Genomic DNA, 24,396 nt, shown 5'->3' with positions numbered 1-24,396 from the left:
GGCAACTAACACTGTCTACTACAAAACACTATCTTAAATAGCAATGTCATTAAGGTAATGAATGTAAAAAATAAGGGCAAAGGAACAGGAACAAAATCCTTACAGGTTTACCTGAAGACATGGTGTGAGTTGACTCCAAGGCCTCTTTCTGCATTAAGATTCAGACATCGTTTTCTCATTCTAGAAATGTTCCTTGTGCTTTTGGCAGTATGCCTGTAGAAGTCAACTAGCAAAGCGTTTAATTTACCTCCTTTAAAAAACAAAACTATATAATAAATACATATATAAATGTATATGTTAATTTCTGCCATATTTCTAATAGTACACTAATAATACAGAATATACACTATATAATATATTACATATATTTACTACATATAATGTATCATATATAGAATATATATACTACATATAATATATTATATATTATTAGTGTCAACATAATTACATTATTATAAATATTTTATGAATATATTATATGATAATATATCATTAACACAGAATATATTACTATATTATAATAATAAATAATATAAATATAAATAACAATATTCATATGATATTGATAATATATTAATATATAATAACATATTAATATATGCATAATATATACTATAATGTATAATTTCTCATAATTATTATATTTAATATATTATAATATAAAAACTGCATTATATTGTAATTAGTGTTAATACTATATTATGATATATAGTATATATATTATACTATTAGTGTGCTGTTAGAAATATGGCAGAAATGACCACACTCCAACTCGGATGTGAACAAACATCTGGGAGTGTCAATTCTTGCCGGTACTGACAGAGACTGGGGGCTCTTTCCCTGTAACGATGCTCTGTAAGCATTCTTGGTTTCTTTCTTCTTGCTGTCTGATGAATTCATTAGGATAAATTACTGGAAGCAAAATCACAGGAGGAAATGCATGCTGATTTAAAATCTGGAGCGGTATTACCTAATTTTTATGCAGGTACTCTGTCACTAGCAGAGTGTGAGAGTTCTTTTTCTCTCATACCCTAGCCAACACTGGATATCATACAAAAAAAATCTCTTGCACAGTCTCTAGTAATCATGTAGGAGTTCTTATAAGTTAGTTCTATCTCTCATCTATAAATATCCAACCAAAATCAATGTTCAAACGTCTACTGGGCCAGTTTTGCTTCTCTCAAATGTTTTCTCCACTCCCTTCAATTTTGAAAGATGGTGTTTGGGTATAGTGAAGAAGCTATGTGATTTCATGGCAAAGCGCCTGGTTAATGGAGGGGAGCTTTTGCCCCTGGATTCTTGCTGACTTTCCTGCAGAAGGTCTTTGTCCTGCCTGCTCCTTGGGCATCCTACTGGCATCTGCTACTTACCTCTGCCACAGGTGGGGTTTAGTTCTTCCCTTACCTGCACTGGCTAGGCTCCATCTAGGTTCTTGTTGCAGATCTTGAGCCTTGGTCACATTTTCCTACCGGCCGCTGGATTAGGCCTTCCTCTCTGCAATGCTGGCCTTCCCTGGGCTCACCTTGCCCCTTCCAACTGTCGTCTCACTTTGGACCTGCCAACTGTCATCCTGCACTCCCCAGTGGTAAGTGAGTGTGAGGGTTCTGGTGGCTTTCTCACTGGGGAAATATCTTCAAAGTGTCCCAACCTATATACACTCAGGCTAGGTAGATAAACTGCCCAGCACAGATATCCATCACTCCAAAATTTCTTCTGTGAATATATATCTATGGAAGGATTGGAGTTGGGGAATCTTCTCTCTCCTCTCTTCATGTTTCCAGGTGGTGGGACCTCCATTAAAGTTACACTCCAGCTTTTCTCTAATGCCTCACTTAATCCTCTGGACTAGAGGGGTTTGGAGAAGAAGGTGGGCCTGTGAAGCTCTGCAGCTCCTCCTCCTTGGGATCTGCAGTTTGCTTTGGGTTTCCCTGCTGTGAGTTTTACAAGAACAGGCTGTGGTACTGTTGAGGGAGCCTGTGTTTGTTCGATGCTGCCTGTGGCTGGGTAGGCAAGGTAGTGAGTTGTGAGATTCTGTATTGGGAAGCCTATAGTATTCCTTCCTTTCTCTTTCTCCCTCTCCTTCATATATTGTTTAATTCACTATGGGTGATCATTAAGTTGTTTCCATGTTTTACTACTAAAACATGCTGCTTTGTAAACATTTTTGTACATATTTTTTTTCCTGCTTCTCCGATAAACTCGTTAGGATGAATTACTAGAAGCAGAATTGCAGGGTCAATGTAAGCTAATTTTAAATTTGAGAGGTATTATCTAATTTTTCTTCAGTTATTCTCTGATCAGAGCACTGTGGGAGTTCCTCTTCCTCCATACCCAGCCAACACTGATTATAATTAATGTTTTTTTTTTTTTTTTTAAAAAAACTTCGCTCATCTGCTAGCTGAAATATTGTTTTAATTTCCATTCGTTTTATTACTAGTGAGGTTGAACATCTCTTTAAATTTGTTTTCTTCTTTAATTTCCTTGTGCATGTTCTTTGCAAATTTTCCATTAGGGTGGTTTTTCCTTCTCCTTTGATTTGTGCGAGCTATTTTTATGTTAGGGACCTCAGTCCTTTGTTGGTGGCAGATTAGTGTAGTGGTGGAGAGCTTGGGTTCTCCAGATGTGATTTTGGACTAAGTTACTTAAACTCTGTCTTCACTTTTTCATCTCTAAATTAATGCATATTTCATCAATACAAAATTTCACTGCTTTCTCTCACCCCCCAACCCGCCCCCATCTCAACTATGCCCCTCCAGGGAGAGCTGGAAGAGGCAGTATTGGTAGCAGCCTAAAGAAATGGGTGGCTTATGTAACAGCAACTTATTCAGAGAGCAGGAATCATAAGAGAAGAACCTGACCAAGTTTTGGAGGACAGATGTAAAGACAGAAGGTTGAGAGCAGCTGCTCTCTGTGGGATGTGGGGAAGATAGATGGACTAAACATAGTTTTTGTTTGTTTGTTTGTTTGTTTGTTTTCCCTAAGGAATATATTTTTTTTTCTGGATACTGTAATCTTCCCTTTGCAGACTCTGACCCGTCCCTTTGCCCCTTAGAAACTATTTATTAAATAAAGTTATTTTTTCTGAGCTTTGATTCAGAACTGTATTTCTTTAGTATCTACCTCTGTGTGGCACCAGATTTAAAGCAAGAAGGCTCACTGGACTAGGCTGTTCAGCTTGGCGCATGGGGTAGATGAGACTCCTGAGGTTCATGCTGCAAATATTTCCCCCAATCTGTTATCAGTCTTTTTCCTAAGTGTATGGCATTGTACTATTTAGGAAAAAATTGTTTTAGTTTTAAACACTTAAAAACAATGTTTATTATGCTTGTGTCAGGACGCATTTGTCTGTAGGTAACAGAAGGCAACACAGAGGGGTTTAACCGATAACCAAATGTGTTGTCTCATTTAAAAGGAACTCTAGCGGTCAGGGGCCTCAGACAAAGGACTCAGATCTTTCCATCTTTCTGCTTCGTCTTTCAGAGTATTGGTGACATCTTAAGGCTGATTCTTCTTGTGGCTGCCTGCCAGTAACAGTCAGGGCTCCATTCCCCCTTGCTCATGTTTGGGGGAAATAGAAGAGGAATCTGGCTTGTCCTGTCGCTCTCTTTTAACAGAAGAAAGTTTTCTTCCAAAAAACTCCCATTAAACATCTCACCATGTCTCAGATGGTGTTGGCATCTTATCTCTGAAGCCATCATTGGACAAAAAGAGGGGATTTCTGCACTTGGCTTAAACCAGGGGTGCTCAAAATGCAGTCTGCAGACCAGCAGCAACAGCCCCATTTTGAAATGAAAATTCTCAGGTCCCCACCCCAGACCTGCTGAATCAGAAACACTAAGAATGAGAAACTTCTGGTGGTTCTGATGCCTGCTCAAGTTTGAGACTCTCTGGTTCAGAACCCACTGCTGGAGCTGGGTGAATTTATACCCCTTGAATCACACCGGCTGCTCAAGGAAGAAATGAACAGCTAAACACAGCTGAGGTTCTGCAGGGAGGAGGGGAGAAACATACGCTTTGTTGGGAGGTACCAACAATGTCCGCTATGTAGGACAAATGATCCCTAAGTTAAAGGCCAGATGACATTTTATTTTTTTCTTTCAACTTTTATTTTAGAATTGAGGGTAGATATGCAGGTTTGTTATAATACATAGATATATTGTGTGATGCTGAGGTTTGGAGTACAAATGATTTTGTCACCCAGGCGGTGAGCATAGTACCTAATAGGTGGTTTTAAAATTCTCACCCTCTTCACACCCTCCACCCTCAAGTAAGCACTAGGGTCTCTTGTTCCCCTCTTAGTGTCTATGTGTACTCAACATTTAGTTCTCACTTATAAGTAAGAACATGTATTTGGTTTTCTGTTCCTGTGTTAATTCACTTCACATGATGGCCTCCAGCACCATCTGTGTTGCTGCAAAGGACATGATCTCATTCTTTTTTATGGATGTGTAGTATTCCGTGGTGTATACGTACCGCATTTTCTTTATCCAGTCCACTGTTGGTGGACATCTAGGTTGATTCCATGTCTTTGCTATTGTGATGAGTGCTGCAGTGAACATATTCATGCATGTTTCTTTATGGTAAAAATATATATTTATATATTTTTGAGTATATGCCCAGTAATGGGATTGCTGGGTCAAATAAATGATAGTTCTAAGTTTTCTGAGAATCTCCAAACTCTTTTCACAGTGGTTGAACTAATTTACGCTCCCACCAGCAGTGTATAAGTATATGAAGGTCTATTTTCAATTTTGATAGCTATTTGTAAATTGTCCCCCAGTGGAGTGGCACTGCTTTACACTCCTATCAAGAATGTATGAGAATTCCTGTTTTCCCACAATCCATACCTCATCAACTCTGGGTGTTACTACACTTCTAGATCTTTGCTTATCTGATAAGCAAAACTATTATTGCTTCAATGTGCATTTATTCATTTCTTATCATTTAAATTGGCTTTTACTCATTTGTGAGGAAAGTTGGGCAATTTTTCACATTTTATTATGCTTAAAATTCATTTTATATATTTTGTAGAGACTGACCACAGAGATATTTATATTTACGTTGTTTCCTTGAAGGCTTCTGGCTTCAGCGTCATGCAAAGAAAAGCCTTCTCAACTTTGAGGTTTTAAAGTGATACTCTAATAGAAAAAAGATTAAATAAAGCATTTCTGGAGTGATAAAGAAGGTCAAGGTGATTCCATTTGCAAGCATTTGGCTTGTTCAGAACTTTGCAGGAATGCATGTCTTGGGTGTAGAGTGGCAGAAGTGTATTTCTTTCCCATCGGGATGCCTGGTTAAAATGGTTGTTCACTCTTCCATTGAACAATTACGAACAGCTCCAATCTCAGCTTCTGGTGAAGGCTGGAGCTCCCTGTCTGAAGGGCGAGGTCGGGGCTCTGGTGGAAGCCCCTGCAGGATGCCCCCCTCTCTCCTGATGTTGTTTGCCACCCATTCCTAGGGCCTCGTCGATTCTCTGTAGGTAGCTTCCAAATACCAGCTCCTCTGGGTCTTGTTAAAATCCTTTATCAATGCCCATCTTTCTTAGCAGGGGTGACCTTTAACTCAGCTTTGCTGTCACTATCTGACTTGGATAACCTCCAAAGGAAGGTTGCCATGGCGATCCAGCATTCAGCTCAAGCAAATCTGGCTTCTGTATCTTATTAAATGTTCCCTAAAAAGGAAATCACACCGAGACACGGAAGACGAGGTCATTCGCATGGAGCCATAATGTTCTGTCACCCTCTCCCCCTCCCCAATTATCAGCCTGTCCTCTGCCATGAGTTGAGTCATTGCCCCTCTTCTTTTCCTAATCTCAGTTGTCATGGAGAGTGCTTAAATTTTAGGGGGCGGGAGGGGGTATGGTTATGGCAAATGTCAATCTGCCTTTCAAAAGACGTTTTTATAGCTCAAATCTAACACCACTGGCAAATGTCAGAAGTGGGTGCATAATGAGGTCGTGTTAGAGATGCTGATTGGATGGATGGATATGCTTTTCTTCTTTTTATTGTGGCGTTTTCTCCCTTTTCCTGGGGACGCTGTTTTCACCATGACTCTCATTAAATTGAGAGATAATCTCCTTTAAACTACAAGCTCAGTGCTCCTTGCTCTGAGAGAGCAGCTGGAATGTACAATTGCTGCTGGTGGCTTTCAGAAGGTTATTTTGTATTCACCCCGTGATTAAAAGAAGAGAGGAAAAGGCAGGCAATATGGGCACCCACGGAGTTTGTGGGAGGGTGGACCCGGCTTTCAGTCCTTTGGTGATGGTCAGCCTGGTGAAAGGGACAATCGGGTAACAGGGAGGATAAAGCCACTCTTGGAAAGAGTAGGGGCTGCGGTCAGTCCTTGGGCACATCAGTGGCCTTGACCTCTAGAGGCGGAGCCCCACATCTGCTCTGGGTGGAGAGGAGCCTGACCAGTGGGGGGTGCAGGGGAGGCAGAGGAGGGGGCTCTGCTGGGTGGGGGCCTTACCTCCTTCTGGAAGGTGGTCCCCATTGTATTTGTCTGCTGGGGCTGCCTTAATAATGTATTGCAGTCTGAGAGCCGCCACAACAGAAATTTATTGTCTCTCAGTTCTGGAGGCTGCAAGTCTGGGATTGCGGTGTCAGCAGGGTTAGTTCCTTCTGGGACCCCTCTCTCCCTGGCTTGTAGGAGGCCATCTTCTCCCTGTGTCCCACATGGGCTTTCCCAGGCATGCCCATGTCCTAATCTCCTTTCTTTTTTCTTTTTTTGAGATGGAGTCTCACTCTGTCACCCAGGCTGGAGTGCAGTGGTACAATTTCAGCTCACTGCAACCTCTGCCTCCCAGATTCAAGTGATTCTCCTGCTTCAGCCTCCTGAGTAGCTGGGACTACAGGCGCCCACCACCATGCTTGGCTAATTTTTGTATTTTTTTAGTAAAGACAGGGTTTCACCATATTGGCCAGGTTGTTCTTGAACTCCTGACCTCGTGATCTGCCTGCCTCGGCCTCCCAAAATGCTGGGATTACAGGCGTGACCCATTGCACCTGGCCTCCTAATCTCCTTTCTTACACGGTCATCAGTCAGATTGGATTAGGGCCCACTCTAATGGCTTCATTTTTACCTTAACCATCTCTTTAAAGGCTCAGTCTCCAAATACAGTTCTATTCTGATATATTGGGGGTACGAGTTAGGGTTAGGTTAGAGCTTTGGCAGAACACAATTCTGCCTGTAATTCCTAACTGCTTCTGCCCAGCCCTCTGTTCTGGGCCACTCTTGGCCCCATGCTGTATTTGAGGGGAATAGCCAGAAGTCTGTTCTGCAAGCATGCCTCAGCATTGTGCAAAACCAAACAGTGTCTGGGACTTCACATTTACTAGATGTCGGCTGCTGTCATGACGAAATGCCAATAACATTTGATGTTCAACTAACACAATAATCTGCTGTTAAAAATATAATAAAATATAATATTCTAATAAAATAATAAAAGTTGTCGGTTTGATCACTTGTTATAGTATCTCCTAGCCCTCTGTTCTTCTCTTCTGCTGCACTCCCTAGAGCCATAATACACTGCTTGTAGAATGATTAGGTTATTGCTCCCCATTTCCACTTGATTAGAAGCTTCATCCAGGCAACATCCAGGCCTGTTTTCCTCACCCTGTATTAGGGTCCCCTTGCACGGGGCCTGGTACATAGTGGGTGCTCAAAGGTACATGGTGGATCAATGGAGTGATATGCATTCTTATTTCTTCCTCTAGGAGGGAATGAATGACCACTTGCATCAGACACTTTTTTGACAAGTCAGTGTCCAGCTTCCACACATATCTGGAAAATCTACCCACAAACAACAAAGGGGCCTTCAGTTGAGGGGGAGTCCATCTCATCCAGCAGTCTGCCCTGACCCCAGAACTCAACACTGGTCCTTCCCTTTTTTCTTTCATTTCCAGTTGAAAAAAATTTCATTTCCTGTTATTTTTTAATTGGAAAATAATAGCCGTACATATTCATGGGGTGTAGTTATTGTACCCCATGTATTGAAATAATGATATTTCAGTACATACAATGTATAGTGATCAGATCAGGGTAATCAGCTTATCCATCATCTCAAACATTTACCATTTGTCTGTGTTGGGAACATTTGCTATCCTCTTTCTAGCTATTTGAACCTATGTAGTATATTATTGTTAGCTCTCGTCATCCTGCAGTGGCATGGAGCCCTTGGACCTACTCCTCCTATCTAGCTGTAAGGTTGTATCCTTCCCCCGATTTTCTAAAGGACCAGCACAAACATTGATCTGTTTACAAAACATCACCAAGGTTTGAAGAAATTACACAAAACAAAATGAGACCTTAAAACTGACCCTGGGGTTTCCTTTCCATCAAAGCCTATCTCTGCTGTGGGCCCACAGCGCTTCTCACCTGCCGTCATCCTCATAGCAGTCTTTTGCCTGAGTCCAAGTTATGAGGCCTCGCCCTCCACAACTGAGTCAGCTTTGTGTTCTCATGCCCTCACCCTCACTCCCACACACCTCACCCCTATTCTAGAGCCCCCAAGCCCCTGTGGGCTTGTCTGGGCCAAGTTGGAGCTAGCAAAAATCAGCTAGCCTCAAAATCCTTTTTGGAGAGATGTCCCTGACCCTGTGGGAGTGATCGCCTTTGCCTTGATTCTACCCCGAGGTCAACATCCCAGTACACCATGCTCATCTAGTTGCTCATCAGGCCCAGCACGCCTGCCTCAGGACACCTGCATAGGGGCTTAGTCCTTGCCCTATAAGAGAGCCACCAGAGTGGCCTCTACTCACGGCATGGGAGGGAGACTGCCCCCAAGGAAAACCACAGTGTCTCCCCCAGAGCCCCTGGAAAGAAATGCCTTGGTCTTTGGCTTCATGTATCGGAGCATCAGAAATACTGGGTTCCGTGCCAGAGATGCCTATATTGTAGCTCTTCTTATCCATAACCTGGGACCAAGGTGACACTCTGAGACACTAGTGGACAGTGACTTGGCAAAGGGCGGTAAGATTGCTCAGTGAGGAGTGGCTGGCACAGGAATGGCATCAGTCTCTGATGCTTATCTGGGTGACCCAGAATATGTACCGAGAAGCCCACCGATAGGCTAAGTGGAGTAGGGAGAAAGAGAGGGTTCCAGAGTCGGCCCCAGGTGGTCACTACACTTCCCATCCCCTTCCCTTCACTCCACAAACCTGGGATAAAATCAGTGCCGCTGGGTCATACCAGAAAGACAGGGCTTCCCGGGGACAGGGGCAGTGGAAGCCCATGCCTCTCCCTCCCCCTAGGCCTGCCTGCTTGGAAAGAGGGCTGAGGAACTGGGCTGAGGTGAAGCTGGTACTTGTGGTGATGGAACAGACTGAATTCTCCACGTCACTCTCTCTCACTGTGTGCTAGGCACTACACTAGGGATTCCACACAAATGTTTCTATCCAGGTCTTATGGGCACCTGTGAGTTTACAAACAGATCAATGGGAGCTTCTGGGAGGCCCAGATCACACTGCCGGGTTGAATCATGGCTAGAATTTGAACCCAGATCTCCTGACTCCAAACCTCATCTCTCGATGACTCCCACTTCTTCACCACTCTCTCTCTTAGTGGGCAGGGCCCTGAGGAGAAGGTGCTCCTGTGTGGTTTTGAAAAGCTCACACCTGAGAGGTGATGACTGAAAAAATATTTTAAAAGTCTTCATAGCATCAGTAGCAGCAAACTCGACTCTCTGAGTTGCTGGAAGGAACCTAGAATTCTTGGGGCTCCCCTCCTGAGCACATGGTGAAAAAAGCCAGCAGCTGTAAGGATGGTAAGCTCCTTAGGAGCTCAGCACAGAAATGTCCGGGAGCTGTGGGGAAGGCCAGCCCTGCCTGCATGGGGAGTGTATTCTTTCCAAAAGTACCTGCACTTCCTCCAGGTCACCTGCTGCTTTCTAAGGAAGGTTCCCGTGCTGTCCCCACCATGACCATGGGCTTCCCTGTCTCCAACTCTCTCAAGCTTGGCTCACCTTCCAAAGAGGGTGGACAACAGACCACACCACCTTGGACTGCTGCAGGGTGGTCACTGCGACACTGGTGTCATGTTTTTAAAAGGTGTTAACTGTTTTTGTCCCTTGATAATTCCTGCCTTTGCCTCCCATACACCACCACGATTATCCTGCATCCCACAGCAGCAACAAATCACATCCAATAAAACAAAACCAGTGAGCGGCGAAGCCTGCCTGAGCCTCTGCCTGTGGGATCCCACTGGTGACTGTGTTTCAGGAAAGGGCAAGAATCCCAGGCAAGCATCAAGAGTGGAATCTGGAAGCTGGGTGAAACAACAACCAGCCCCACCCCAAACCCCAGAAGAGCAGAGTAAGAATCTTTCATCAAGGCATGGGAGCAGGGGAGAGCAGCCTGCAGGGCATAAAGGAAAGGAATGAAGGTGGTGTTGGTAAACGTCTAAGTTGACAGCTGACATCACGGACCAGATGGTGCCCCTGCAGTGGCACTACCTAAGTCTCAGAGTTTAGATGTAGTCACAGGGAGGCGAGAGAATCCTGCGTTGACCGAGGAAGACCTTTCTCTAGCCCAGTGGAGATGGCCCCAAATAGAAATAAACTTGAGTTATGGAAAGAGGAGGCAAGTCTTATTACCCACACACTGAATTGGGGACTATGATTCATGTCAGCCACACATGTTACAAGATTTAAAGGCCCTTTCTTCAGGCAGGAGAATGCTGGGCTTGTTTGCAGAATGGATGTGAGAAAGATGGGAGGGGCCAGTCCCAAATCTGGAAGTGTGTGTATTGGGGCGGGGGGCGGTGAATACAGGCTTATAGAGGGCAAGGGCAGAGTGGGGGCGGGGAGGAATCATGTGGCCAGAGGACGCTGTTTGACCTCTTGTCCCAAGGAAGGGAGTGAGGAGGCAGGGATCAATGTCTGAGCATAGAGAAAGTTTTCCAGGACATGGGCTTTGTTGCTAATTTTCTTTTAGAGGCAAGAGCTGGCTCCCAGCCTGGGCAAGCAGGCCCCTCTCCCTGGGAGCACGCTCAGCCCAGCAGGGTATCCTTGACTTCACGTAGCTCTTTACTTATGCACCCTGGAACTTGCCCACACTGGCACTTGCTGGGCCAGCTGCTGACAAATAGCTCCTCAGTGAAGAGCTCTGATGTGTGTGCTCTGAGATCAGAGAACCAGAAAGAAATTGTGCTCAGCCTCACACTGGGTGTCGAAATGAAGACAGAGAAGAAACCAAAGGAGAACAAACAAACAAAAGAACCTTCAAAATGTCCCTGATTCACCTTTTCAAGAAATCCATATGTTATTGTTTTACTTAGAATAGATACTAGAAAACTAAATAGTATCTTCTTTTAATTTCCTGATATGTTTCATCCCCATCTTGAAAGTGGCAGAAGGCACAAAGCAAGCAGATGTGACGACTTCATGACCTCCTTCCAATCAAGCAATAAACAAGGCACAGTCCCTGTGCACATGCTTTGTGGTCTGCTACAAAAGAAAGGCCACTTCTGTCTGAAGGGCTCCACTAATTCTTTCTCTTGGAAATGATTCAGGCTTGGGTTCCCTTGACCTCCACCATATGTGATTATCTAGGCTGGTATAGTTTGCTTAATGTGTGCAATTATAAAAATGGCTCTTGTTACCGATAAGCCTGGCAGCTTTCCACAATTTTGCTTCCTAGCAAGAAATACGCATCCATGACTCTGAATCTGGCAGGACATTTACAGATGGAAGGTGAAAAATGGGTCTAAAACAGCAAATTTCCAACAATGGTGCATGGATCCCTTAAATTTCTTAGACTTTTCAGGGTTTCTCCTTACGGGGAGAAGAAGAGCCATGAGTCTCCCCCACCGCCACCTCCCCGCCCCATGCTCTCTTCAAATGAAGGAATTCTGTTTGCTAATTTCATTTGGGGAAAAATAAAATAGGTTGCCAAAATAGTCTTGAAAACCATGTAACTAAGACAACCAAGAATGGTTCGTTAGAAGCACAAAGCCTTCACTCCATATGGAAAAATGGGCAGTATGGGATTTTGGGTACATTTTGGACTTAATCACTGCTGTCTTGATCAGAGTTATGTAATAAGATGTTAAGAAAACCAGTGTGAAGATCATAATTTTAAGCTCGGTCCCACCCAGGTGGGAATGATACCATCAAGGTCCATGCAGGGTCTTGCCCTCTTCTTTGAATAAGGGTCATGCCTGGGGAGGAGTTGCTTTTCCGGGCAGCCCCACTTTGGGCTCACTAGCACTTCAAACAGCAGGTGAGGCCAGCTTATCCAGAGATGCCACAGCCCAGATGGGTGTTCAGAGGGACAGCCATGCCAACATTTCCTCTTTAATCTCTGCATGGGCTGTGGGGCAGGAACACTGGCGTGAACATCCTTGGCTGCCCCTTTCTGTCTTCGTGACCTTGACAGCTTACTCTTTGAACTCCAGCTTCTTCATCTGTAAAGTAGGGAGGACAGTGCCAACCTCATGAAGGGACTGTAAGAATGAACTTGGACAACTGGTGTGTCACGTGTAGTGTGATGCATGGCACAGAGCAGGCGCTTACTGCTTTGCAACATCTCCATCACCATCATCATCATGACCAGGAACTCGGGAACGGGTAGGGTGTAGTTCAGTGACTGAGCAGTAGCTGGGTCTGCATGTGTGTCCTTTGTGATATTTCAGTGCAACGTGTGGCCTGGAGGCACAGTGCAATCAGTCTAGGATGAACTCCAAATTCTCTAGTTCTTTCTTCATTTGGGAAGGGTCAGGTCTCCTGCCCACTGGCCCTGCTGATGTCAAGTGTCCCTTGGAGATTAACTGGAAGGGCATGAACTGGTCTTCCACTCACAAGATAACCATATGAGGCAGTTTTACAAAGAGCATCTCCTTGAATTCTCCCTCCCATCCTAGACTTGGGGAGTCAAAGCAGGATCGGCTGTGTCTGGTGTTGTGAACCCCTTGAAGTCTGACTTGTTAAAGAAGTCGAAATGCTTAATGGATTTCCTGGGGGGAATGGCTCAAAATAACTTAACAGAGGGTGGTTTGAAAGATGGAAAAAAGGCATTTTGTTCCTTCAAGGAGACTGTCAAATATTCAGTCCAAACACCCCCGTAACTAATTCATTACTTTGCACCAAGCAGACATCTTTTAAATTAGGCAGAATACAAATGAGTCTTGTTTTGTGCCATTAATTTCAATGGTTTTACACAATATTTGAATCACTGGCTTTTCTTCTCCTTTGGAGGCAGACCAAATCAGGCTGAATCTACTTGCATTAAAAGCCATTCATGGGACCCAGCCAGCCCCATCCTGCAGATGGAACGCCATATGTTTTGGCTCACCCCCCAATATGGAATAGTAATATGCAATCCAGGAATAGAATGCGCTATTTCTTTACATCTGCATTCCCGGTCACCTCCAACCCACAAGCACTTTCCATTCTGGACAGAGGTAGGCAAATTAGTCAGAAAAAGATTCAGAAAGATGCTGAGCATCTAAACAGATGGTTTTGTTAACTCTGGTTCCTTCTAGACTCAAGACCTTAAATGTAATCAGCTCCAAAAGTTTAGTGCTCTATGATATGGTATTTGTAAGTATTCCATTTTCACTTTTCCAGGAATATGTTTGGCCTTTTAACTTGAAAGCATAATATTTGACTTTTTGCTATGGTTCTGGAGGCTCTAGAAATTGTGAGTTAAGTAGTCCATGCAAAGGCATTTGAACTTGATTTGATATTTTTGGGGAAGATCTCAGGATGGAAGAGCAGGAGCATTATGGCTCAGGAGATACTCTGTTAAAAATTGGCATCTGGTCACATCTACAACTAGAATAAGGCTTCAGTTTTTGAAAAGACTTGATGGGAAGGATGGGCCAAAGGTAAGTAAGCGGCAAGGGCTCCTTCTCCCATTAATTCAGGGTGGGGTGGTTGAAAGAGCACTGAACTGGGAGTTTGGTCTTTGTTGTTGACCAGCAGCGTGACCTGGAGCACACTGCTATGATATGATAGGAACATGATATAATGATGTTCCTCACCAACAAAATAAAGGAATTAGGTAGAACTGGTGATGGCAAGTAGATTTTATCCCTCATGCCATCTTTCACTGGTGGGTACCATTGAGGATAGGCTCAGAGGCAGGGTGGTGAGATGAATTAATGATTGCCATGAATATGGGGTCTGAGAATGAGTGTGCTCCCCACTTATCCAATTCAGAATAGAATGTGTCCAAGGTCCCTTCTGGCAACACCATTTTTCAAACTATGATTCAGTTACTTCAGCAATTGACCTTAAGAAGCCTGGGCACTATTTGGAAACCTCTTAATGACTGAAGAAGGGCGTTTCAGCTTCCACATCACTCTGTCACACTAGGAGAGCCTCTGTAAAAAAATTCCTATATCCATCTGTCCATTGCTGTGAAGTTTTCTTCTTGGCTGGGGAAGAGTTCTAGCAACAGACCATTCAATGTCATGAAAACACAGAGGCGGCTAATCTGGAATTCTGGTTTTAATGCAGTTGTAAACCAGAGGCAAGGGGCAGATAATGGAATTTCATTTAGTTTTCAGATTGCCAAGATGTGGCTCACATTTCTTGCAGTTCTCTTAAGTTTTAATCAGCTATAATAATGGCTCTTAAGTTACCAAATATCTATTTTCTGGGATCTTAGAGATTGCGCTCTAAGAAATTTGGCTTCTGAGATTGCCTGACCTTTATAAACTGTCACTGTAACAGCATGTTAAAACGAGACTCTCTGCTTCTCTTTTAGGCAAGATGACCAAGGCCAAGATCTAAAACACTGCAGGCACGTACCCCCACATTTCAAAGCTTGCTAAGCATCTATGCAGGACTTGCCAATGGGGATGACCTAAAACCAGTGTCCTGACCCTTAGACTGTCACCCATCTCAGCGTAAAACCATCAAAACTGGCGACTGGAAAGGGAGGATATTTGGGGAGAGAGTTGCTAGTATGTGGTATGATTTGCTACTGAAACATGGCCCTAATCTATGCACTGTAGGGGAGGGGAGGCAAACGAAGTGAGAGAAGCCATTGGAAGGGCCACCTGGAAAGCTAGAGAGGCATCCATGGATTGAGCAGCCTGGAGTCTGACACGTCTCAGATCTACAGACAGTTTTTCAGGCTGAGGCACCAGGGCTGGGAGAACTGGGACTGCTGGGAGGCAATGTTGTGAATTTCCTCTGAGTCAAATGGTCATGAGGGGGAGACTTGGCCTGGAGGTGCCTTGAAAGGGACTTTGCCAAAGAAATTCAACTGGAAAGATAATGAGATCCTAGCAGAGAGCATCTCTGAAGGGTGACTTCTGAGTTCCCAGAAGCCAACAACTGGAATTGTTAAGTGGCCAGTTAGAGGAGGCATCTGCCATGGCTAGACGCATAGGAGGAGAAGGTGGAGCTAGGAGAGAGAAAAATGGAGTCTTCCTTTCCTTTTCCACTCTCTCACACTCAGGCTTGAAGGCAGCAAAGATTTGAAGGATGGAAAACAATCTAAATTCATTCACCTATTAATAGTTTGTTCCTTTTGATTGCTGAGTAACATTTTATTGTATAACTATTTCACAATTTGATTATTCATCCTTCTGTTGATAATGATGTGGATCGTTTCCAGCTTGGGGCTATTAGGAATAATGCTGCTATGAATGTTCATGTACAAGTCGTTGTGAGAACGTATGTTTTCGTTTCTCTTGATTAAATACCTAGGAGGAGAACTGATGGCTGACAGAGTAACTGTATGTTAACTTATTAATACGAGGAACATGCCGTTTTTTTTTTCTGTATTGTTTCATTTCAGTACATATGCTGACAAAGTGAGCACTGCTTGGTTATTTTTGACTGGATGCCACTCATTTTCTGGAAAACTTATTTGTAAGAAGTCTTTTTTGGGCTAGGATGAAAGTGTCTTCCTCTGGAGAATGTTCACTTTGGCTTTTGCAAGGGGCCTTAGCAGCCCAGGATCACTTTCAACTACATTTATGGCTGGAAGTTTATTTTGGACTATCTGTGTGATGAACATCTGGGCTGAAAATTTACATATATGCCAGCTTTTGGTCATGATTGCTCCAAGAGATTTTTATCCCTTGGAGGGATGCTCTAGATTTTTATCCCCTGCTTTGTTGAGTGCCAGAGCACCTGTCCTTGCAGACCCCTGGGTATAAATTGAAACTTTATGGAATGGATTTCTTCCTAGTCCTCTCTTATCCTGGTAGTATAATGTTTGTTATCTCACAAAAGGAAAACTTAATTTCACTCAGTTTGGCGATGCCTTTTGTCAAAACTGACCTCAGTGTTCAATTTACCTCCCTAGATTTCTGCTTTCATTTAGGTTTTGGATGGGACATTCATTACACTCCCATTAGTGCTTTTATGTTTGTAAGATGTTTTAAATATTTTATCTAGCATTTTTAGTTGTCTTCAGAAAATTTCTCCAGATAAAAGGTATATTCCCAGATAAAAAGTATATCAGTCCTTTTCATCTATTTTGCTGGACACTTTGTGAGCTATTTTTTAAAGATTAAAATTAATTTATTTCTGTTCTGAATTATTTTTTTCAGTTATTTATTTGATACTTATTTTTCTCCCTTTACTTTTCTCCACTTTCTTTTGGAACTGTAATTATTTGGATGATAGACCTCCTATGTTGATCTTAGTCTTTTTGCCCTATTTTCTGGGAGAATTCTTCAAATTTTTTTCAAGTGCTTCTATGGAATTTTATTTTTTGCTATTATATTTTTAATGATAAGAGCTCTTTTTTGTTCTGTGAATGCACTTTTCTTTTTTATAGCATTTTTGGTCATATCTCTTGAGTGAAATACTTTATTTTACTTCATTGAAATATTTAATCTCAATGCTTAATCTTCTCTTGATTAATCTTTGTTCTTCCAAGTTGCCATCTTCGACTTGTTCTAGCCTTTATTTTTTATATTAGAGATTTTTCTCAGAACTCTGGTGATCCACGAGTACTCATTTAACATTATGCACCAAAATGGTGATTAAAAATTCTGTGTGTGTGTGTGGCTTTGTGTTAGCAAGGAAAGACTAGACTTATGTTTTGAAATAAACAACAACCAGTTCTCAGTGGTTTAACAAAATAAAGGTTAGTTTCTCACACAGCATATCTAGTGATGTTTTCTGTAGAACTCTACTCCACACTCAGGGGACCAGGTTCATGGAGATGCCATCATTTTATAGTTGCTTAATTTGGACCATGCAGTCTCTTTGGGCACCTCAGCAGGGACAGTCAGACAATTGTATACTTGTTCTTATATGTTCCAGTCCATGCCACTTCTGCCTACAGTCAGCTGGTCATATTAAGTTACAGGTAGGCTCCACCTAACTGCAAGTGGGTTGGGAAATGTGGAGTTGCAAATGGAATGCTTATTAACCACTGCTGCCTTTGCCACAAGCTTGCTTGCTTTCTTTCTTTCTTTCTTTCTTTCTTTCTTTCTTTCTTTCTTTCTTTCTTTCTTTCTTTCTTTCTTTCTTTCTTTCTCTTTCTTTCCTTCATTTTTTTCTATGAGCTTCAGTATACAGTGATCTGGCTGGCTTCTGGTATCAGTATCTTAATGGTTTTTCCTCTTGAGCTGCACAGAAGCCTTAAAAAAAAGTCTCTTCTAATTGCTTACCAAGAAGGTGAGTCCTGGAAACCAAAGTTTTGGAAGCTGAGATGGGAAAGAAGGATAGAATCTGGGTTGGCGATGGGGGCTCTATCAGCATTCAGTGTGGACATAGTCATTCAGCCCCTGTTTTCAGTTGGTGCTGTTGTTCTATACCTGTCCCTGGTGTTCACAGTTTTTGGCTTTAGCTTTTCCAATGTTGGGCGTGTGAGAAGTCATCTTCAAGTTTCCCAGAGGGGAGAGGCAACCTGAAGGCCTAATTGCTCCTTTAAAGTCTTTTAATCAGTTTTTCTGCTTTTAGTCTCATCTTCATCCTCACATTCATGGGCACCTGGTGCCACCTTTCCTGAAGCCAGCTTACAACGTAGCCAAGTCAGTTCCCACTCATCCATCTGCTTTTTTTCTCCCAAATGTCTCTTCTTGTTTTCTCTCCAATTCTTTATGTGCCAGTGGATTTGTATTCCTTTTATCATTTTAATGGGGTTCTGGAGGAAGTAGAGGTAAGTGGATGCTTTCCATCCCCATCTTTATACAGTCCTGTTCCCACATTTCTTAGAAATTGGCTTTTTAGTTGGATGACTATGACTGGAATCCTACATATATCTTATCATTTAAAATTGTTTTTACTTGGAACTTGGAACAGTTTTGTACCACTGCTATTCATGACGCAAAAAAAAAAAAAAAAAAAAGCATTTTTTATTCACCCTATATTCCTCCTCATTAGTGAGGGTGATAAGCATATTTCTTAGCTTTGAAGCATTTTTGTAGATGACAGATCATGGTCAGTTGGAGGAAGCTTCATTGAAGAGGAGTATTGAAAGGAGAAAGATAGTTTTCTTTTCATCATCCAAAACAAAATTTATCCACCAACTATCCCCTCAACACCTAAAACTGTTGTACTGTGACTCTGCTACCATAAGCCTTAGAATGTGAAAGAATAGTCTACCATGGCTTTATCATGGACTTTTTCAACTCAGAAGAGGCATCTTGTTGCTTAATGTTTAATAATTTCTTAATTTTTTAAAAAAGTTATTTTTTTTAGATGTTTAATACCTGTATACTTACTACAATTTAGCTAATCCAAGAACAGTGATAGAACCTGCCTTGTTTCATATGCGTGTGTGTCTGTGTGTGTGTATTTTTTGAATCAAGACATAATTGTACATATTTATAGGGTACATATGATATTTTGCTACATACATGTAATGCCTAATGATCAAATCAAATACTTAGGATATCTATCACTTCAAACATTTATCATTTCTTTGTGTTGGGAACATTCCAAATCTTCTCTCCTAGCTGTTTAGAAATATATAATAAATTATTATTAACTGTAGTCACCCTACTGTGCTATTGAACACTAGAACTGGTTTCTTCTATCTAACTGCATTTTCATACCCTTTAATGAACCTCTCTTCATTCCTCCCTCCTCTCCACCCTTCCCAGCCTCAGGCAACCATCATTTTACTCTCTACCTCCACTTTTTTAGTTCCCCTATATAAATAAGAACATGTGATATTTATCTTTCTGTGCCTAGCTTATTTTACTTTAACACATGATCTTCAGTTCCATCCATGTTGCTGCAAATGATAAGATTTCATTTTTTTTTTTTTATGGCTGACATTTCATTGTGTATACATACCACATTTTCTTTATCCATTCATATGTCCATAGACACTTAAGTTGATGCCATATCTTAGCTATTGTGAATAGTGCTGCAATAAACATGGGTGTGCAGCTATCTCTTTGATATACTAATTTCCTTTCATTTTAATATGTACCCAGCAGTGGGATTGCTGGATCATATGGTAGGTCTATTTTTGTTTTTTTTGAGGAAACTCCATACTGTTTTCCATAATGGATGTTCTAATTTACATTCCCACCAACAGTGTGCTAGCATTCCCCTTTCTCTGCGTCCTCGCCAGCTTTTGTTATTTTTTGTCTTTTTGATAATAGCCGTGTTAATTGGGGTGAGATAATATCTCATTATGGTTTTGATTTGCATTTCCCTTATTTAGTGATACTGAGCATTTTTCTTTCTTCTTTTTCTTTTTGAGAGAGGGTCTCACTCTGTTGCCCAGGCTGGAGTGTAGTGCTGCAGTCACAGCTCACTTGTAACCCTGAACTCCTGGGCTCAAGTGATCTTCCTGCCTCAGCCTCCCAAGTGGCTAGGACTATAGGTGTGCACCACCATGCCTGGCTAAACATTTTTCATATGCTCGTCAGCCACTTGGATGTCTTATTTTGAAAAATCTGTATTCAGCTAACATTCCACGGTGTACATATACCACATATTTTAATATAATTATTATTATTATTTTTTTTACTATTGAGTTGTGTGCATTCCTTATATATTCTGGTATATATAAATTCTTTATATATTCTTGTTGGATGGATAGTTTGCAAATATTTTCTCCCATTCTGTAGGCTATCTCTTCACCCTGTTTATTGTTTCCTTTGCTGTGCAGAAGCTTTTTACAAATTTATTTATTTTTTAATTTTATTTTTCTTTTTTGAGACAGAGCCTTGCTCTGTTGCCTAGGCTGGAGTGCAGTGGCACGATCATGGCTCACTGCAGCAGCCTCGACTTCCCCAGCTCAAGCTGCTCTCTCACCTCAGCCTCCAGAGTAACCACAGGCACATGCCACCACACCCAGCTGATGTTTTTTTTTTTTTTTTTTTTTTTTTTTTTTTTTTTTTTGTAGAGGTGGGAGTCTCACTATGTTGCCTGGGCTGGTCTTGAACTCCTGGGCTCAGGTGATCCTCTAGCCTCAGCCTTCCAAAGTGCTGGAATTTCAGATGTGAGCCACTGCACCAGGCCAGAAACTTCTTAGCTTGATATAATCCCATTTGTTTTGGTTGCCTGTGCTTTCAAAGTCTTATACACACAGAAATATTCTGTTCTGGCCAATGTGCTGAAGTGTTTCCCCAATCTTTTCTTCTAGTAGTTTCATACTTTCAGGTCTTATATGTAAGTTTTTAATCCATTTTGATTTGATTTTTGTATATGGTGAGAAATAGGGATCTAGTTTCATTCTTTTGCATATGGATATCCAGTTTCCTCAGCACCATTTATTGAAGAGACTGTCCTTTCCCTAGTGTATCGTCTTGGCACCTTTGTAAAAAATGGATTGGCTGTAAATGTGTGGATTTATTTCCGAATTCTCTATTTTACTTCATTGGTCTATATGCTTGTTTTTATGTTAGTACCATGCTGTTTTGGTTACTGTAGTTTGTAGTAAACTTTAAAGTCAAGTAGTGTTTCCAGCTTTGTTCTTTTTGCTCAGGATGCTTTAGCTATTCAGGTCTTTTGTGGTTCCAAATGAATATTAGGATTGTTTTTTCTATTTCTGTGAAGAATGTCATTGGTATCTTAGTAGAGATTGTACTGAATCTGTAGATCACTTTAGAAGTATGAACTTTTTAACAATATTAATTCTTGCAATCCCTGAGCATGGAATATCTTTCAATTCTTGTGAGTGCTCTCTTCCACTTCTTTTTAATCATGTTTTATACTTTTAATTATAGAGATCTTTTACTTCTTTGGTTAAATTTATTCCTAAGTATTTTAATATACTATTTTTGTAGCTGTTGTAAATGAAATTGCTTTCTTGATTTATTTTCAGATTGTTAACTGTTGGGGTATAGAAATGCTACTAATTTTGTATGCTGATTTTGTAACTTGAAAATCACTTTACTGAACTTGTTTATCCATTCTAACAGATTTTGGTGGAGTCTTTAGATTTTTCTAAATGTGATGTTATATCATGTATGAACAAGGATAATTTGACTTCTTCCTTTCCAATTTAGATGCTTTGATTTATTTAAAGCTTGATGAAAGCCAAGTTGGTCTTCCTTATAAAGAGTTATAAGAGACCCCATTCCAGAAACACATTGCAATGTAGCTAATATTTCGCATGGAGAATATGGAAGAATAAATGGAGACGTCAGGGGAGTGTATTGGGACACAGGGACAGTATGTCGAGATTGTAGCCTGGGATAGGCTCTCACGGGCTTCATTGTGTCTCCAGTAGAAGTGTGTCATTGTTTTGCTTTCCAAAGGGAGGACAAACACAATGCTTCGTGCTTGGGATTTGACTTCTGAACCCTGGTATAATGTTGAGAAGATTATTGGGACTCAGTTAACCCACGCCAATGTTAAGTCTACTCTGGGTGTATGTTAGGCATCTTGGACCTACTCCATATATACACATATGTGAGAACATTTGACATCATTTAATCCTCTGGTATAGAGCCAAGGCCTTTTGAGTTAAGCCCTGGTGGCAGTGCCTAGTGTCATGCATAGGAATCAAGGGCCAGAATTATAAATCCAGAACAGTTCTCCTTGCTATCTAAATCAGTTTCCTGCCTTTAGAACATCCAGATTTGAGTCTAGCCTGTGATTGAATGTTTCCCTGGGAAACCCCATAGCAATTCCAGAATAGAAATCATGTTGTTCTCAAAATTCTCTCTCAGGACTGGTAAGGGCAATGCCTTACTCAAAAGCAGGCAGGGCTCCTCTTTGTGCCCCAGCTTCTAGACACTCACATTGTTCATGCTATTTTAAAATAGGCTGAGTTCAAAGTCAACACCCAGTACAGCCAGAAGTATGGCTAGTGTGTCCCATGGAGGAGTGAACCCAGAGATGAGCTCTGTTGGTGTCTATGCTGTTGAGTGTGAGGTTATAAGCACTGATAAAACAATACCATGTCGTTATGTGTCATTATGTCTTGATTTCACCTGGCTTCATCTTTCATAAGTCTTAATGATTGGCATGCCAACTTACTAAATACTTTTGAAAAGTCATCACTTTGTAGAATGGCCGTCTGTGCTGTCCTCTTCCATGACCTCCAAATAGTGGTGGTAGACCCTGGGTGAGTACTTCTGTTAATACCTCCCTCCAACCCTGTACATTTCTTTTTAACAGAGAGGCAAATTGTGGAGCACCTCGCTGTTTTGAGTGCTGCATTTCTGCCTGTCATTCATCTCTTCCTGTAGTCGGGAGTGAGCGCTGGCTTAGGACTTCATCACACATCCTTAATTCCCATGGACAGGGTGAGTAAGAATTATTCCTTTGTTTGGGATGGAAAACCAAGTCTCCTGGAGACTGTAAGAACTTTGGTGGGATTCTAGCTGAAGACATCATGAGATGCTTAGACTCTGCTCTTCATGTCAAAGAAAAGTCCTTTTCTCTCCAAGCCAGAATAAAAAATACTGGGTCCTGTTTTCCTGGCTTGGTTATCTATGAAGCTGCTACTGCTTTTCTCCTCAGCCTCTCTTCTCTGTCTAGTTTGACTCCATGAGATAATGGCAAGAGACTTCTATTGTCCCTGAGGAAGACAAGGAGAAAGCTGATCAGCACCTCAGTGGCCTCTGCAGTTGATAATAATCCTGGGAAACCCCATAGTATTTCCTGAAAGACCAGACTGGTGACTAGCCAACTTTCAATGGCCATCTGCAGAGCTTCTGAAGAGGCACCTGGGAAGTTAGAGCAGAGGCTTGCCAGGACTCCTCCTCTGTGCTCTAGCTTGAAGATTAACAATGTCAAGTTGAGAGTAGGCAAAAAGTGTCATGCTCACAGACAGCACCAGACAACTAGGGCTCAGTTGCAGTTGGTGGGGGAGACATGCAGTGCCAGCATCAGGACCATCTGGGAAAGAACATCTAGAGAGCAGGAGACATAGCTGCATGGAAATGCTGAGAAATAAGGACACCCAAACTGCGGCCCCTGGATTGGGAGAAACTTGTCCTTGGAGATGCACTGCAGGAAGGACATGATAGGTTGCAGAAGTTTCCTAGACTATTGCATGAAGCAGGGCAGTGTTGTGGAAAGAGCATGGGCTCAGAAATCTGACTCATGATCCCTGGTTGGTTGTGCGTCCCTGGACAAATTACCTAAGAAGTCTGAGCTCTATTGCCTCATGTGAAAAATGTGGGTAATATATATAAATCTGCTCACTGTTCACAATAGCAAAGACTTGGAACCAATCCAAACGCCCATAAATGATAGACTGGATAAAGAAAATGTGGCACATACACACCATGGAATACTATGAAACCATAAAAAGGATGAGTCTATGTCCTTTTCAGGGACATGGATGAAGCTGGAAACCAATATTCTCAGCAAACTAATACAGGAACAGAAAACCAAGCTCCGCATGTTCTCACTCATAAGTGGGAGTTGAACAATGAGAACACATGGACACAGGGAGGGGAACAACACACACTGGGGCCTGTCAGGGGGTGGGGGGTTAGGGGAGGGATAGCATTAGAAGAAACACTTAATGTAGATGATGGGTTGATGGGTGCAGCAAACCACCATGGCACGTGTATACCTATGTAACAAACCCGCACATTCTGCGGGTACCCCAGAACTTAAAGTATGATTTTTTTAAAAAATCAAATTATATATATATATATAAAACTGTTAACATAGTGCTTAGAGAATTGTGGACCCCTGATGTACTGGATTTAGGAAACTAACATTCATTGCCACTCCCTTCAAAGCTCTTTGCCACATTTATGTGGTTGGAATTCTGGGAACTGTTGCATTTCCTGGCATCCCATGCCAGCAAGACTCTGATTTGGACTCCACCAATGGGAGGCACCCATGCATGATTTGAAAAGTTGAAGAATAACAGAGGTCTTTCTTATTCCTGCAACAGGATAGAGAATCACCTGGGCATCAGGAAACAGTAGACCTGCCAGAGGTTTCGCCAGTGGCTTACGGGACCTCCTGCTACAGTTTACCCACTTTGGGGTGTTGAGATACACAGGCTCTGGTGGCAGCTTCCTGAGGTTCCTGTATGCTCTAATTTCCTGAAA

At 42.0% G+C, this 24,396-nt stretch overlaps 1 long non-coding RNA gene across 1 annotated transcript; it reads left to right on the top strand.

Annotated features, from left to right (window-relative positions):
• The first annotated feature begins 1,499 nt into the window (after positions 1 to 1,499).
• Positions 1,500 to 24,380, top strand: LOC108541739 (uncharacterized). Its single transcript, XR_001889046.1, has 3 exons — positions 1,500 to 1,585; positions 22,499 to 22,626; positions 24,237 to 24,380. It is a non-coding gene; the product is annotated as an uncharacterized LOC108541739 (long non-coding RNA).
• The last annotated feature ends 16 nt before the right edge of the window (positions 24,381 to 24,396 follow it).

Source organism: Rhinopithecus bieti, unplaced genomic scaffold (assembly GCF_001698545.2).
Source record: "Rhinopithecus bieti isolate Rb0 unplaced genomic scaffold, ASM169854v2 scaffold_20798, whole genome shotgun sequence".
In the NCBI taxonomy this organism is placed as follows: Eukaryota; Metazoa; Chordata; class Mammalia; order Primates; family Cercopithecidae; genus Rhinopithecus; species Rhinopithecus bieti.
The sequence above is the reverse complement of the archived record's forward strand: the minus strand, read 5'-3'. Positions and strand labels throughout refer to the sequence as shown.